General features: G+C 43.7%; 1 protein-coding gene across 4 annotated transcripts in view; it reads right to left on the bottom strand.

Moving 5' to 3' along the window:
* Window positions 1-15849, bottom strand: part of Cdc42ep5 (CDC42 effector protein 5) — a 47176-nt gene that overhangs the window by 26917 nt on the left and 4410 nt on the right. The window contains exon 2 of one of the 4 annotated variants that reach the window (XM_063253290.1): window positions 4210-4352. The exons of the other annotated variants lie outside the window; for them this stretch is intronic. The gene's annotated coding sequence lies outside the window, so the exon portion shown is untranslated. The remainder of the gene's footprint in view (window positions 1-4209; window positions 4353-15849) is intronic. 4 annotated transcript variants of the gene reach the window in all.

Consider the following 15849-nt stretch of genomic DNA (forward strand, 5'->3'; position numbering starts at 1 on the left):
CTATTCATAACAAACTGCTCTAGAGTAAGTCTTCTGCCTTTAGTAAATTCCATCAGCCACACTCAGAGCTATGCTGATCCAATTTAGTTGGACGTTTCTTACTCAAGTTGACATACTCAGTTAACTATCACAACTACAAACAGGTTTCATGAATAATCTTTCCAGCATGACAGAAGAATCTTAAAAGTAAACTGTGGTGATGGCTGCATGATCCTAAATCTACTATAAATCAGTGTGTTGTGCAATTATAACAAGTGAATTTTATTACATATAAACTATGCCTAATAAACCAGTTTCAAGAAAAGCAGCTTGCTTGTCATCATGGACCTTAATATTCTGTTGAATAATAAACAGAATAAAAAAGATGAGAGCATGTTTGTGTTTAGTGGTAAGAAAAATAAATCAAGGGGACATGTGGAAAGTGTGTTAAATTTTAACTTTGGGTCACCATGCAAGTTTTCACAGATCAGCCAGCAGTGAGTGACAAGTCCTTATGCTTCTTCAGGGTATAGCATTGTCATGGTAGCCATTAAAAGACAAAGAAATGAGTTGTGGGGAGAGCTGATCATGGAAAGGATGAAGGTTAATGAGGAAACTGCAACACAGGAGTTGGCTATTACTCTGGGCTGGAAAACTGCTAGGACACTCTGAAAAGAGGAGCAATACAGTCTGAAATTCCTTGTACCTGAATCTTGCTGCTCTTGAAAACAGTATGGGGGCAAAGGCAGAAGAAAGGAGGTAAGAAGCTGCTGAGATTATCCCAATGAACCAGGTCAATGTCAGGGCTTTGCTAATGCTAGCAGCAGAGATAAAAGGAAGAGCACAATTTATGGACTTACAGCATTCTCAAAGAGAGCCTATGAGATTTGGTGTCTAACAGGACATGGGGACCCAGTCACACATTGTGTGTGGTACTGACAATTGAACTCAGGGTTTCTGACATGGTAGGGAAGCATTCTGCCACTGAACTACATCTACAGCCTACATTTTATTTTTGGCAACAGTTACTAAGTTGCCATGATGGGCTGGAACACAGTAATTTTTAAAGAGAGACTTTTTACTGACACAGGTCCTGAAATTTCTAACCTAAGTCCTTTACTTAGAGAAGATAAAGAATGCCAAATGCTGCAAGCAAAAAACCAAAGATGCACAAACAACAGCATTATCCTGACAGCAGTGATGTACTTTTTAAATTAAATATTTCATGAAAGTCAGTGACTCAGAAAGGTAACAAAGACACAATGCAGAGGACTAAAGAACTAGAGGAAGAGACTGTCTATCCCAGAATTTTACCACATGCACGTACGACACATGTACTACACTAATATGTGACATAGTGAAACTAATCGTGCTAACTTAACGTGTAAATATTGTAATATTGATATCTTTCTGGAAATTTATTAGGCAAGGAAGTGGGTATAAGATTTGTTTTACAAATGTACATTTTTTACTGTTGTAGCTTGGCATAATTGATGCCATCTTATGCCTGTATTTGACCTAATAAGAGTAAAAACTTACACAGGGCACAAATTCCATGAGAAAAGCAGTCAAGCTGCACCCACAGGAAGGAAGTCAGCCTGCTCAACAAAAAAGCAGGATGCAGGTGTTAACCAAAATTAATGTAAGATTCTAGTTAAAATGTTCCAAATAGGATGCCTTGCTTTGTGGTGTTTTGCTTTAAAAGCTCTGTAATCCTCCAGTTTGGTGCCACTCGGTGTGACTCTGAAATAGGTCTATGCAGGTGGTCGCTGAATTCAGCTAATAAAATCCCAAAATTTGCCCATTTGGCTGCTTCGACTCCTATAATGTTCATGAACCTATCTAATTTGGGGGCTCATCCAGGATCCCTATTTAGGGATTTATAGGATACAAGTCTCTCTTTGAGATGATTATTCCTTAGGGGAATTACCAAGTTATAGTTCTTGCCCCCAAGAAACCTCTTTGTTTCAAAGAAGAACCAAAATCAAAGCCCTGGATGCTAATTTGGAGCAAGTTACCTGAATTCTTACCAGTAAGACTTGTCTCAGTTTGGTCAGGAACCCAGGAGTCCTGGGAGTCATTAGTCTCTGGAGTCATTAGAGTCTCTGGGACTCATTCCCAGACTAAGACATTGGCTAGGACTTGTGGACCACAGGGTTGAAATAGTTCCTGGTATCAATCTAAGGACTAAGTTCCTGTCTTTGTTTTGTTAGTCTTGCCACCTGCTTCTGCCTCTTTGTCACCCCTGCAATGTGTCCTTAACCATTTTCAAGAATTTCATCAGAGAGCCTCTTCCTATGGTGAACCAGTTTACTTGGGAAAACTCCAAACTTTTTGTTGTCGAATGGCCCATTTTCAGGTTCTCTTGGCTACTGGAAGGGTCCTCTCTGTGTCAACAGGTCCATCAGGTGATCTTTAGGACACCTGAGTACCCTGACCAAGTTACTTATATGCAAACTTGACTGATTTAGTTCTGAACCACCCAAGTGGGTCCCCTCCTGCCATGCCAAATGCTATGCCATTGTCACAGCTGCAAAATCTACCACTCCCAAACTTCGCCCTATACTTCCCTCTCCTCCCAACTCTCACCCCTGATCCCTCTGCGACCTTCCTTTCCATTTACCTCCTGAAGAACTCGATTTGCTTTCCCTACTTAGCTCCTCACACACCCATATCGGGTGCCCCTTTTCTAGGCTTTCTGCACTGGGAACCTCCTCTCTTGACTCCACTTCTGCCTCTCTGGCTCCTCTTTTACCCCTCCATGAGGCTGCCCATGGAGAAAGAACCCCCAGCCCCTTCCTAGTCTACATCCCTTTCTCCACCAGTGACCTCTATATTTGAAAATAACAAAACCTCTTGTTCCCTCAAAACCCCCAGGGACTAATTTCCCTCAAGTCTGTTTTCTTTATGCATCAATCCACTTGGGACAAATGGCAGCAGCTTCTCCAGACTCTCTTCATTTCTGAGAACACATCCACACCCTGGAATGAAACCTGGTCAGGGCACTAGACAGCCAGCCTAGCTCTGACCCGGCCATTTGGACCTCATATTTCCCTTCATACGCCCTACTTAGAATCTAAAAAAATGACCAAGGTAAGGAGGCTCTTGAATGGTACTGCCAGACTCTCCTGGGTGACTTAAAGGCGGCCGCTCAGAAGCCAACCAATCTAAGGTTTCAGAGGTAAGTCAAGGATCTGATGAGGCTCCATCCACATTCTTGCAGTGCCTCCTAGAGGTATATCATGTTTATACACCTATTGATCCAGAGGCACCCAAGAACAGATGTGCCCTAAATACATGTTTGCCTCCCAGTTGGCACCAGATATTAGAAAAAGCTTCAAAGATTAAAAGGATCCAAAGGTAAGGCATTCTCAGAGTTAGTGGAGATAGCCCAAAAGGTCTTCAACAACAGACAGGATCCATGGGACTTGAACAAAAGGATGGAAAAAGTCCTTTTTGCCCTAAGAGAAAAACAAAATCCCAAGACCAAACATGACTTGGGGAACCCTCCTACATCTAAAAGGGCTCCACTACTCAAAAATCAGAGTGTCTATTAAAAAGGGACCCACTGAAAAAAGGACTGTCTGGGGCTCCAGAAAAAGACCACCTCTACAGTGAAGGTCTTAATACAAGATTGAGCCAGTCAGGGTTCTTTTGGCCCCCCAAAGCCCCAGTTAACTCTTACTGTGGGGGGCCAAAAGGTCAACTTCCTGGTTGGCACAGGAGTGAGCTATCAGTCCTACAATCGTTAGTGGGCCCTGTCCCAGACCAAGAAAGACCTAGCTCTGGAATACACTAGAAAATAGACTTTACCAAAACGGGCCCAGGAAGGGGGGTGGCATAAATATATCTTAGTTCTCATAAATAAATTCACCGGGTAGACTGAAGAATTCGTCACTTGAACTGAATCAGCTCTGGTAGTAGCTACACAACTCTACAATAATGCATCAATTCAGTTTTCCCTTGTCCTTAGGGTCGGATAATGGCCTAGCTTTCATAGCTCAGTATTGGGAGCCAGTGAAGCTGGAAATTGATCACATGTGCAAAGCTGGAGCATGACCATTCCAAAAACAAAGAGTGCCTGGGGAAAGCCACCTGAATTTGCTTCGGCCCAGAGAATACCGACCCCCAAGACAATATGAACAGTGGGTTGCTAGGACAATAGGCTATCATGTGACATTAAGTTGATGAAAGGTATAATAAATACATGCAGCAATGAGGGGCCAGTACCTTTCCTCCCATCAGGAGAATAAGGACTTCGCCTGACCCCAGCTTTGTCTCTTCTTTATTTTTCTCATCCTCTCGTGGTCCTTCACCCCAAGAACCTCAGGAGTCTTATGGGGTCATGGCAGCTCAGATCACTCAAAATTTAGCTGCAGATTTAGAAATCAATTGAAAATTACAGTGTGCCTACCTGCTTCAAAGTTCACGTCAAGTAAAAAAATAAAGCCATAAAAACTTTATTTTCAAAACTGGCTCTTGAGACTGGCAAAAACTGGGTAAGTCACCTTCTTTTTGCCCTTCTGCATGTGTGATGCACCTCCTACCTCCAGGGTATTACTGCTTTTGAGGCCTTTGATCCTCCTTGATCCTCATGTTCAAGATGATAAGTTGGGCTGCTATCACTAATTGGGAACTTGTTAAGTCCTTACCGGTTTTCAGCCCCTCCTGCACTCGACCCATCACTTGTTACTCACCACTTGTTTGCGGGGCCACCAGACCATTCCAAAAAGCCCTGATAACCCTCTAGCAGCCCAACCTGGTGATCAAATCCACATCAGAAGGCTACAGCCCACATCCCTAGGTGCCTGCTGGGAAGGACCCTACAATGTCACCTTGAGTACTCCCACAGCCATCAAGGTGACCAAAAAAAGAGCCATTGGATTCATCACTCCCACCTGAAACCTGCAGGCCCAGAGGCTCCGGCTAAATAGACTATGAAAGTCTTCCGACCCTTTAAAGTCAAGCTCCAAACATGCGGGCCCTCAGTCTATTTATGTGTATAATCCTTATTCTACCCATTCTCACGAAAGACCATTGTCCTCTAACTTAAATGTAGGTTATGACTAGAACTTCAGATAGAGCAACCCTAGTTTCTACCAGAAGCCATGGGAATCCCCTCCTTAATAATACCCTTTCTTCAATTACAGACTGTACTACCTCAAATAACCCTAAATGCATTAGCCTTGCCTTGGCCACCTAGATTCCCCCTGTGAGGGCATTTAGATCATCAGGATCGGCTGGGTATTTCCCAACAGAAACAAATATCCCCTTTTATTTGTATCCAGCGACCTCTAAAATGGACAGATGCTCCACTAGTTCTAGGTTCAACCTGCGCCACTATTATTATTGTCACTAAACCGCTTGGGGTTGTAAAGCCGTAGGCCCCTGGTCTGTGACTCTTATCTGTCAGCTAGATATGACTCCCATAAAGGCTACATTTTGGCCTAAACAATCGAGAGATTCTTCTTGGAACAGAAGAAAAATATGGGGCATTCACCTCTATGTAACTGGGTGGGACCCTGGTTTGTTCTTTACCATCAAGAGAAAACTTGGAAACACTCCGATCCTCCCACAACCTATAGGCCCCTCAGTGGGCTTGCCTTGCCACCAAAATTGTTTCCATCTAGAGTGGTTACCCTCCAGCCCCGAATTTCCTTCTCTCTTCATCTGTGCCTGAATGATCTCTTCATGCCCCAGCACAATGGCAACCTGAAAGCTTTGTCTTTCGATCTCTAGAACTGAAGTTCAAATTACTTAATAGCTCAGCCCCAACATTACCCAAGACTTAGTTATGCTTAAATCCTGAAACCCCCTACTATGTGGGACTCACTGCAAATGCTACTGGTGGGACCAACAATCAAACTCAGATTGTAAACATCTCAAACCTTGATTCTGGTGCTTAATGCTGGTGAGGACAAGGACCTATGTCCTTCACTTTGGGAAATATTCTGGGCTCTAGATTTTGTATTTGGCCTGTAAATTTCCCTTTAAAGTGCTCCCCACTTTAAATCAATTATAATTCAACTGTGTACCCACTCAACCAACATTTAGTCTCTCAGCCAGGAATTTGGTTTGCCTGTACAAATGGTCTCATCCCTTGCGTTCATCTGGCTGTCTTCACTGGACCTAACCCTTAATTCATGTTCTTCCCCAAGTGTACTGGTATTCTGGAGAAGAGATTAAAAAAAATGAGGTTACCCAACATGACCAAAAACAAAAAACAAAAAATAAAAACAACAGCAACAACAACAACAAAAAAGAGCCACAGTTCTAATTCCCATCCTTTTGAGATTAGGTATAGCCATTTTCACAGCAGTAGGATCCACAGTCCTCATAGTGGGAAACCAAAATTACCACATACTAAACAAAGAAACATACCTTGATCTGGCCACACTTGAACAAAATGTTCATCACCTGGAGGAGTCTGTAAACTCCCTGGCTAAGTAGGTCCTCCAGAACCAACAAGGTCTTGATCTCCTGTTCCTAGAACAATGAGGTCTGTGCCTAGCCCTTGGTGAATCTTTTTTACACCAACCATTCAGGAATTATTAGGGACAGTCTTAGTCAGCTCAGAAAGCACCTAGCTGATAAAAAAAAAAAAAGTGAGAGACAACATCAACAATAAAAATTGTTCTCTACTACCCCATGGCTGATCATCTTACTTTTGGGTCTGACAGGATCCTTGGTTCTCCTCCAATTAGCCTTCACTATGGACCTCTGTATAATAAATTGTTTAACTCTCTATATCCAAGACCAAGTAGAATCTATTAAGCTAATGGTCCTATGTGCTGCATAGAAGGATTTACAAAATTCAGATGAAGAGGATGATCTTTAGATAAAAAAGATGACCAGGAAACAAGGATTTTATTCTTGTACTAAAACCAATGCATAATGTTGTAGCTTTGCAAAACTGATGCCATTGTATACCCTGTATTTGGCCTAAAAGAGTAAAAAATGACTCAGAGCACAAGTCCCATGAGAAAAGCAGTTAAGCTGCAACCACAAGAAGGAAGTCAGCCTGTTCAACAAAGACGCAGCATGCAGATGTCAACCAAAATTAATGTAAGATTCTATTTAACATGTTGCAGGATGTCTTGCTTGTGGTTTTTTGCTTTATAAACTCTATAATCAGTTTTTCAGTTCTGGCCACTAGGTCTGACTCTGAAACAGAGGTCTATGTGGGTGGTCATCAAACTCAGCTAATAGAATCCCAAAATTTGTCAATTTGGCTGCTTGGACTCCTATACTGATTACAAACCCACCTCAATACATGCGTATAATTTAGGTTTTGCAAAATCTGTGGAATAAAACATATAAAAAAAAGTCTAAAATATAAATAGGATCAAACAATTCTCAAGTTGCATCCAGGCAATGAAAACAAACAGTGCATGCTGAAAGGTCCCAAGTTCCATGCTGAAACTCTCCCTACACTCTGAAATTATATAATACACCTGATTCTCTCTTTCACATTGTATTTTTATTTTTAAACTATGAATGCATCTGAAACTTCTGTCTGCTGCATACTCGGGATTAAACCTGGCCTCATGCTTGCTATGCAAGCACTTTAGCACTGAGCTACACAAGAAACCTTTTCAAATTTTTATTTTGACACTGGGAGTCACTAAAGAGCCCATCATTCTCTCTAGGGGGGATTACGGGTGTGCACCAACTTGTTCAGCTAGCTGCAACTGTTATAAGCTCAGAAACCCAAAATGTGCTGTACTTATTACTCAGTGTGCCTTTATAACTTTTTCTCTTCCTGTAAAACTCGTGTAATTGCCATTTAATTCGTAATCCCTGGTTCCTGTAACTGCCTGTTCTGCCTCCCTGGTTCTTGTAAAACTAAACCAAAATACCTTTTGTTGTGAGCTTAAAACCCACAATGTGCTGTACTTATCATTCAATATGTCTTTTTGATTTACCTATTCCTGTTAAGCAATGACCTCATCCTGCAAACTTGTGTAAGTGCCAATTAAATTGCAATTCTGCAGTATACCCTTTATGTGCCTCCAGCTCCCCACTTCCCTGTTTCTTGTAATTGCTGGTTCTATTCCCTTGGCTCCTGTAAAACTAAACTGATTCCTGTAAAACTAAACTTAATCACCTTTTATGGTGCCAAATTGATCCTATGACCTGAACCCCTCCCCTTGCAGTTTACTGCTTTACATCCCCTTACAGCTGGGGAGCAGGTGTGCACTGCCCAGGTTGTCTTTGGGATTGGTGCCACCACTGAGCTCAGATAAATAAACATGCTTTTTTAACTTTTGGAGTTTGTCATTTTTCTGCCCATATTACTTTTATGGAGCCAAACTGACCCTAAAGCCCTGAACCCTCCCCTTGAAGCTTGCTCCTTTATAACTCCCTGCAGTTCCTTGCACAGGGAAGACTTCCCTGACTGCTCTCTGGGATGGTGTGACAACTAAGCTCAGCTAATAAAGCGTGTTATACTCTAACCAAAGTGCCGCCATCCTGTTCTGTCTGTGTCATTACCCTGCACTCTGTCTTAACCTTTGTACCCTATAAAATTCCCCTTTGTGAAAAAACAACTACTTCTTGGAACTAGCCAATTACAAGTTGTAAAATATCCCATAATGCTAAGAAACTTGTCTCTAAGTCAAATAAGGAAACAAAAGGCCTTCTTCACCCTCAGCCCCCCAACTCCTGCCTTTGCTTTTTGGATTTTCCGTTTATAAACCTCCCAAAGACCTAACCTAGTGGCATGACTCTGCAATTCCAATGTGACCGTGCCTCTGGGTCCCAGCTTAAATAAAGTGTCTTTTTCTTTTGGACATTGCCTTGGTTTTCAGTTACAGGATTTGGGGGCGCGTCCAGGATCATTTGAGGACTCCTGCTCAAATTATTTTTTTTCACTGATTGGCTGGAAATCTCTAAGTACAACATTTGGCATGCACACATTTGTAACAGCAGATGAGCCCACTGCTCTTTCTGCATTACAGCGGGACGCCCTCTGTTTGTAATTTGGGGCAACTTGCTTGTTTGACTTTATTCCTGGTTTCTTTGTGATTTGGGGGCACCTTGCCTGTTTGACTTCCTGGTTTCTGTTGCAGGTCTTATGTGGCCTTTTGGATTCAAGGGTCACAATGAAAATTTTTTTCCTTTAGGTCACCTAACTATGGATAGAAAAACCTTCATGTGTGTGTTTAGTGTTTATCTCACCTTTTGTCGTGCCTTGTTTTGTGTTTTTGTCCTTGACTGGTTACTAACAACCATGGGCCAAGTTCCATCCTCTGGATCTTTGTCTCCTTTTACCTTTGTCCTTAATCATTTTGGACACTTTAAGGATCAAGCCCGGGGATATGGATAACCAGTACATCTTGGAAGACTCCGTATCTTCTGTGAGCTTGAGTGGCCCACTGGAGTTCCTAAATAGCCCCCGACAGGGAGTTTTGTCCATCCACATCTCAGGCTATCCAACAATATGTTTTTGGTGCCCTAACTCACCCGGATCAAATCATCTATCTTCAGGGTTGGATTGACCTTATCTATGATCCCTCCTGCCTGGCTTAAAAGGTTTCTTAAAGTCTCCAACCACCAACCTGGAAATCCTCCTCTTCTGGAGCCTCTCAAAGCAAAACAAAAACCTAAGCCAGGCCCAATTTTTCCTCCAAGGAAGAAGAACCTCTGTTGCCACTCTACTGACCCCTGGCCCTGGCACCTTCAGCCCCAGATCCACAGCCCCTCCTATCACCCTCCCAGCCACATCTGGACCAGAAGCTATAAGCATTCAGAATCATCTGACTCCTCTTCCGCAACCCCTACCCTCCTCCCTTTGTGTGAGATTCCTGATCCTGAAGATCCCTCTGCCCCAATATTTACCTATGTTCCTTTTTCTACCTTGGACCTTTATGATTGGAGACAGCAAACCCCCCCCCCTTTTTCTAAGGACCCTCAGGGTCCTTTTGGAATTCATCTTTTCCACTCATCACCCCACTTGGGATGACTGCCAGCAGATTTTGTAGGTTTTGTTTACGGCAGAGGAGAGAGAATGCATCCGCTCCTTGGGGTGAAAAGTGGTGCTCGATCCCAATGGAAACCCATCTCCTGATCCTGAACCTTAGAACCATGTTTTCCCCTTATCCTGTCCTAACTGGAACCCCAATATGGCCAGAGCTAAGGAGGCTCTTGATTGGTATCGCCAGTTGTTCCTAGAAACCCTTAAGGGCACTGCCAGGAAACCCACCAATTTGTCCAAGGTCTCAGAGGTAAGACAATAGGCTAATGAATCCCCCTTGGGGTTCCTTACAGATTACAAGAGACCTACTGCATTTATACACCCATAGATTTGGCAGCACTTGAAAATGCACATTGCCTTTGTGACCCAGACGGCCACAGATACTAAACAAAAATTATAGAAACTTGAAGGATTCGAGGGAATGCCCCTTAGTCAGTTGTTAGAAACTGTTCAAAAGGTGTTTGACAACTGAGTGGACCCAAAAGACCAAAAACTGACTAGAGTTTTAGAAGTCCTGGCTGATAAAGTCATTAAGTTGGACACAAAGCCTCGCTCACCTCTAGACAAGAATCAATGGGCTTACTGTAAGCAAATGGGACATTGGTGAAAGGACTGTCCTAAGTTCAAGACTAAACTAGAGAGAGATGCAAAGACACTACTGTCTCGTGATTGAGGAAGTTAGGGCTCTTATGCCCCCCTGAGCCCAGGCTAACATTTAACATGGGGGCCAACCAATTGATTTCCTAGTGAACTCCAAGGCTGCTCACCTGGTCCTCACCCAACCCACAGGAACCCCTACAGGGAAAAAGTTAAAAATACTGGGAGCCAATGGAACTGCAAAAATCTATCCAAAGCTTCAAGCTCAGTTTGCCAGACCAGGGCAAAAGACCATCTTCCATGAGTTCTTTTGGGTGCCCAAGTGCCCCAATTCCCTGCTGGTCTGAGACTTCCTACACAAACTTAAAGTTCATCTTAGTTTTGAATCAGCTGCCCAGCAGTGCAAATATATAGTGGCTCACACGAGCCCCTCAGCATCAAAGTCCTTGTCCTATATCCAGAAGGAGGATACTTGTTGTTGGAAAACCCAGCAATTTTTAATGATGAGGAATTGCTATGGCGATGGATCCAAGAAATCCCTAGAGTGTGGGCAGAGCATAACTCTCCTGGCCTGGCCATAAAGCAGGTCCCATTGGTACTTGTACTCGTGCCTGAGGCTACCCCCATACGACTCAGGCATACCCCATCAGCCTACAGGCCCATCAAGGCATAGCAAAACATATCTTGGGGTTAAAAAACTTTGGCATCCTAAGATCCTGCATCTCCCCTTGGAATACTTACTTGTTGGCTGTCCAAAAACCTGGAAACCAAGATTATTGATCAGTACAAGACCTAAGGGGGGTAAACAAGAGGGTAATAACTCTTCATCCCACTGTTCCCAACCCGTATACCTTGCTGAGCCTGCTGAGCCTGAAGCACAGTTGGTACACTATACTGGACCTAAAGGATGCCTTCTTCACTTTGCCCATTGCACTGGTAAGTCAATCCATCTTTGCCTTTGAATGGCCAGACCCCATATCAGGGGTATCAGAACAATTAATCTGAATTTGGCTGCCTCAAGGTTTTAAAAATGTGCCCACCCTATTTGATGAGGCCTTGGCCAGGGACCTCTTAGGGTTTAGAAAGGACCACCCAGAGGTGACCCTTTTGCAATATGTTGATGACCTTTGTTGGCAGTAAATTGATATGAACATTGTGTAAGTACCACCCAGGGTCTTCCGCAAACTATGAAGATTGGGTTATAAGGTGACTACTAAGAAGGCCCAACTGTGCCAAAAATTTGTAACTTACTTGGGTTATCAGATTCGAGAGGGAAAACAGACTCTTTCCCCTCAACGAGTAGAGGCAATCATGCAAATTCCAGTCTCTGTCACTAAACGACATGTATGAGAATTTCTGGGAGCTGTAGGATATTGCAGACTTTGGATTATCATCTTTGCTAAGATAGCCCAGACTCTCTGACTCCTTGAGGGGGACCACCCAAGGTCCCCCAGAATGGCCAGATTCTCAAGACCAGGCCTTTAAACAGCTGAAACTAGAATTATTGGAGGCTCCTGCCCTGGCTCTACCTGACCTCCAAAAGCTTGTCCCCTCTATATGGATGAAAAGGGAGGAATAGCCAAGGGAGTTTTACCCAGAGCTTGAGGTCATCACAGAGGCCTATTGCCTTTCTCTCCAAAAGACTGGACAACATGGCAGCTGGACAGCCACCTTGTTTGCGAGTGATTGCCTCAGTGGCCCTTTTGGTGAAAGAGGCCCCAAAACTGACTTTTGGACAAAAATTCCTGATTGTCTCCTTACATTCCTTGGAGATCCTCATTAAAACTTCACCAGATCAATGGCTGTCCAAATCCCAGGTGATGCACTACCAGGCTCTGCTTCTGGACCCAACAGAAATCAGTTTTAAGGAAACTGCTGCCCTAAACCCTGCTACCCTTCTGCCTGATGACGACCCTTCTTTACCCCTTCACAACTGCATCAAGGTTATTAATCACCTCACAGGGCTCCAATCCGATTTGACGGATCAGCCTTTACTTGGGAGTTCCATGATATTTTTCCCTATAGAAGCTGCTTCAAACATCAAGGCAAGTGGGTAGCGGGATCTGCGGTAACCACAGACACTCAAGTCTTATGGGAACAAGACTTAGAGCTGCGCACTTCTGCCCAAGGGGTTGAGCTCATTGCTCTCACTGAGGCCCTCAAGTTATCTCAGGGAAAAGTCATAAATATTTATAATGATAGCAGATATGCCTTTGCCACTGCTCATGCTCCTGGAGTAATTTATCAGGAGAGAGGCCTATTGCCTTTTGGGGGTCAAAAGATCAAAAATGCTCTCCAGATTCTGGATTTACTGGCTGCTATCTGGATGCCAACAAGAGTAGCCATCATCCATTGTAAGGCCCATCAAGTGGGAGATGATTCTGTTATACGAGAGAATAACCTAGCTGATGCTACAGCCTGAAAGGCAGCTTTAAAATCAGTGGGGACCAAGCCAATCTCAATGTTATTGTTGGTCCCTCCGAACTTGTTATACCATGTTTACACTCAAAAAGACCTACACTTGGCTGTGCAACTCCAGGCAAAACCCAACATTCCTGGAGGCTGGTATCAGCTGCCTGACAAATGAGTCCTCCTCCCAGAAGCATTGGGACATGAGCTCATTCGCCAGGCTCACCAATCTACCTACTAGGGAGGAACAAAGCTAACTGTCTTCTTCTGGGATCGATTCTTCATCCCTCGCTTAACCAAACTTGCTCAATCTGAAAACCTCAGATGTCCCCAATGCTAATCGGTGAACCCAAAATAATGTAAGCCAATGGAGACCACTCCATATTATGGAACCATGCCTGGAGAACACTGGCAGGTCAATTTTACAAGATGGGAAAATTGGGATTTCAGGGATAAATGTGCCTCCTACTAATGGTTGACATCTTCACTGGATGGGTCGAAGCTTTTCCTACCAAATCAGAGTCAGCCCTAATAGTATACTATATGAGATCATTCCCAGATTTGGTCTCCCCTTATCTATGGGGTCTGATAATAGCCCACCTTTATAGCTCAGATAACCCAAAAAGTAATTCAAGCCTTGCAGATTGATTGGAAACTGCCTGTGCATACCAGCCTCAAGATTCTGGACAGGTAGAGAGGATGAATCAAACTATAAAAATGGTGATAACTAAGATGGCCTTAGAAACTGGCAAAAACTGGGTGAGTCTCCTTCCTTCTGCCCTCCAGCATGTGTGTGTACTCCCTATGTAGCTGGTATTTCATCATTTGAAGCTCTACATGGGAGACCCTCCTCTTGTCATTCCTGGAATCTCTGAAGAGAAACTAGCAGAACTAGCTAAGCAAGATCTTAGTAAGTCCCCCTAGGCCCTCCAACCTGTTCTGACCTCAGTGCACTGGTTGTTCCAACAACATTATCCTCCACCTGCAGTCTCTCCTGAGGATAACCACCCAGCAGCAGAACCTAGAACACAAGTCCTCATCAGAAGATACCACCGAGAATCTGTTGAGCCACACTGGAAGGGTCCCTGTACTGTGGTCCTCTCAGCATCCCAACAGCTGTCAAAGTTGCAGGAAAGACTGCTTGGATCCATCATTCCCACTTCAAACCAGTACCAGCCTCCAAAGGTGATCGACCTACAGTTAAGTGAACTGTTATCCTCTACAAAAACCCCTTAAATCTTAAGATTGCCAAATGTACCTAATAGTCTTTGGTCCTATGGGTTCTCCCTTATGGAGACCTCAGGGGCACATCTCATAATCCTCAGTTTGGAATTTGGAAGCTAACTGATTGCAATACTGGTGACATGTTGGCAACCAATGCCACTGTCCATGGGATAATTAAACTAGATTTATGTGCTCTGTTAAATAAGATTCCAATGAAAACTAGACAAAAGAGAGCTGGGCACCCCCTCAGATACCCACAGGCAACAATGTATGGACCTTGTGGAAACCTAGAGAGTCAAAAGAGATTACAGTCCACTGGCTGGTACCTCTGTCCCCAAATACAAAAACCAGCTACTGACCTTGCACATATTGGAATATTTAGAGATTATTATACTGGAGATCTTCACAGTCCTTAGAGACACAATGCTTTTGTAGATATTGGGGTTGTGAACTATATCCCTTTGGAATAGAAATCAAATAGACACCCATGTTTTGCTTACCCATGAGACCCCCATCTTCCTGTATCCTCAACCAGTGTAACCCTATGACTTTCAACCCAAAATTCCAACGGATCCTATTTGGAAAGCTGGATTAAATTATGGAGTTAGGATATGACTCTCTGGATATAACTCTGGAAACACTTTTAGTATCCAGTTGGTTCCTGGACGTATCCGGACAGCTTCCACCAGACCCACAGACCCTCAATCTCCCCAGCTGTCTCAACCTCTTCCCACCACATACCTTGCTTCGTCTCCCTCTGAAACCTCTGCTTCTCCTCCTGGAGCAACCACCCCCTTGTCCCATTACTCTTGAGCCACCTCCAGACCCTTTCCTGCCTCTAGATTTTGCATATCAGTTCCTTAATCTTAGTACTCCAAGTCTCACTGCTGTCTGCTGCCTATGTCTCCCATCCTGACTACCTTTCTATACGGGCAGTCCCGTGACTGATATTGTGGCAAATCAGCTTTCAAACTCCTCTACAAATGATTCTGTCTGTTGGTGGGGTGCTACACCCCTGATCGCCCTGGAAGTACCCCAGGTACTTGTATGTACTCTGCCTCCTACCCCTTGTGAACTTCGCCCTATGCTATGCTCTGTAATCTCACTTACTCAGCCCTTGCTGTGTGCTCCCTAAAAGAGCATTGTTATCCTGCTCTATGTTGGCCACTGCCCTAGTTATTTGACCTAACTATCTTGTAACTCCCTTCGCAAACACAGCTGTTTTTTGCAGCTGACCACCCCAGAGCACCAACCACATTGTTGTAAAGTAACTACAACAGCACCATACTATTCTGTATGTGTTGTCACCCCAGATAACCTGTTTGCTATGTTAACCTTTGTTCCCCTTTTAAAAGGACAGATGTTGTCCGAAATTAAATGGCTATATACTGCCCACACTCCATCTTAATCCTTGCCCCTATAATGATAGCAGATATCCTGGAATTGGTAGACCAAGAGCTGTAAATTCTTGTAAAGAAGGAAATGGCTGACCACCGACTGTGAAACTTCCCGTAAATTCTGTCCTCAAGCAAAAGGGAATAAAGGTCTTCCTCATTTTTGTCCCTCCTCCCATCATTGGTTTTCTCTTATAAAAGTCTGACAAAATTTTAACCCAGTTACACAGCTTTGCAAACTCCAACTACACTGTGTTGCTGGTACCAGCT

The sequence above is a fragment of the Cavia porcellus genome, unplaced genomic scaffold, assembly GCF_034190915.1.
Source record: "Cavia porcellus strain 051 isolate PalLab524CR breed Dunkin Hartley unplaced genomic scaffold, mCavPor4.1 scaffold_7, whole genome shotgun sequence".
NCBI lineage: Eukaryota > Metazoa > Chordata > Mammalia > Rodentia > Caviidae > Cavia > Cavia porcellus.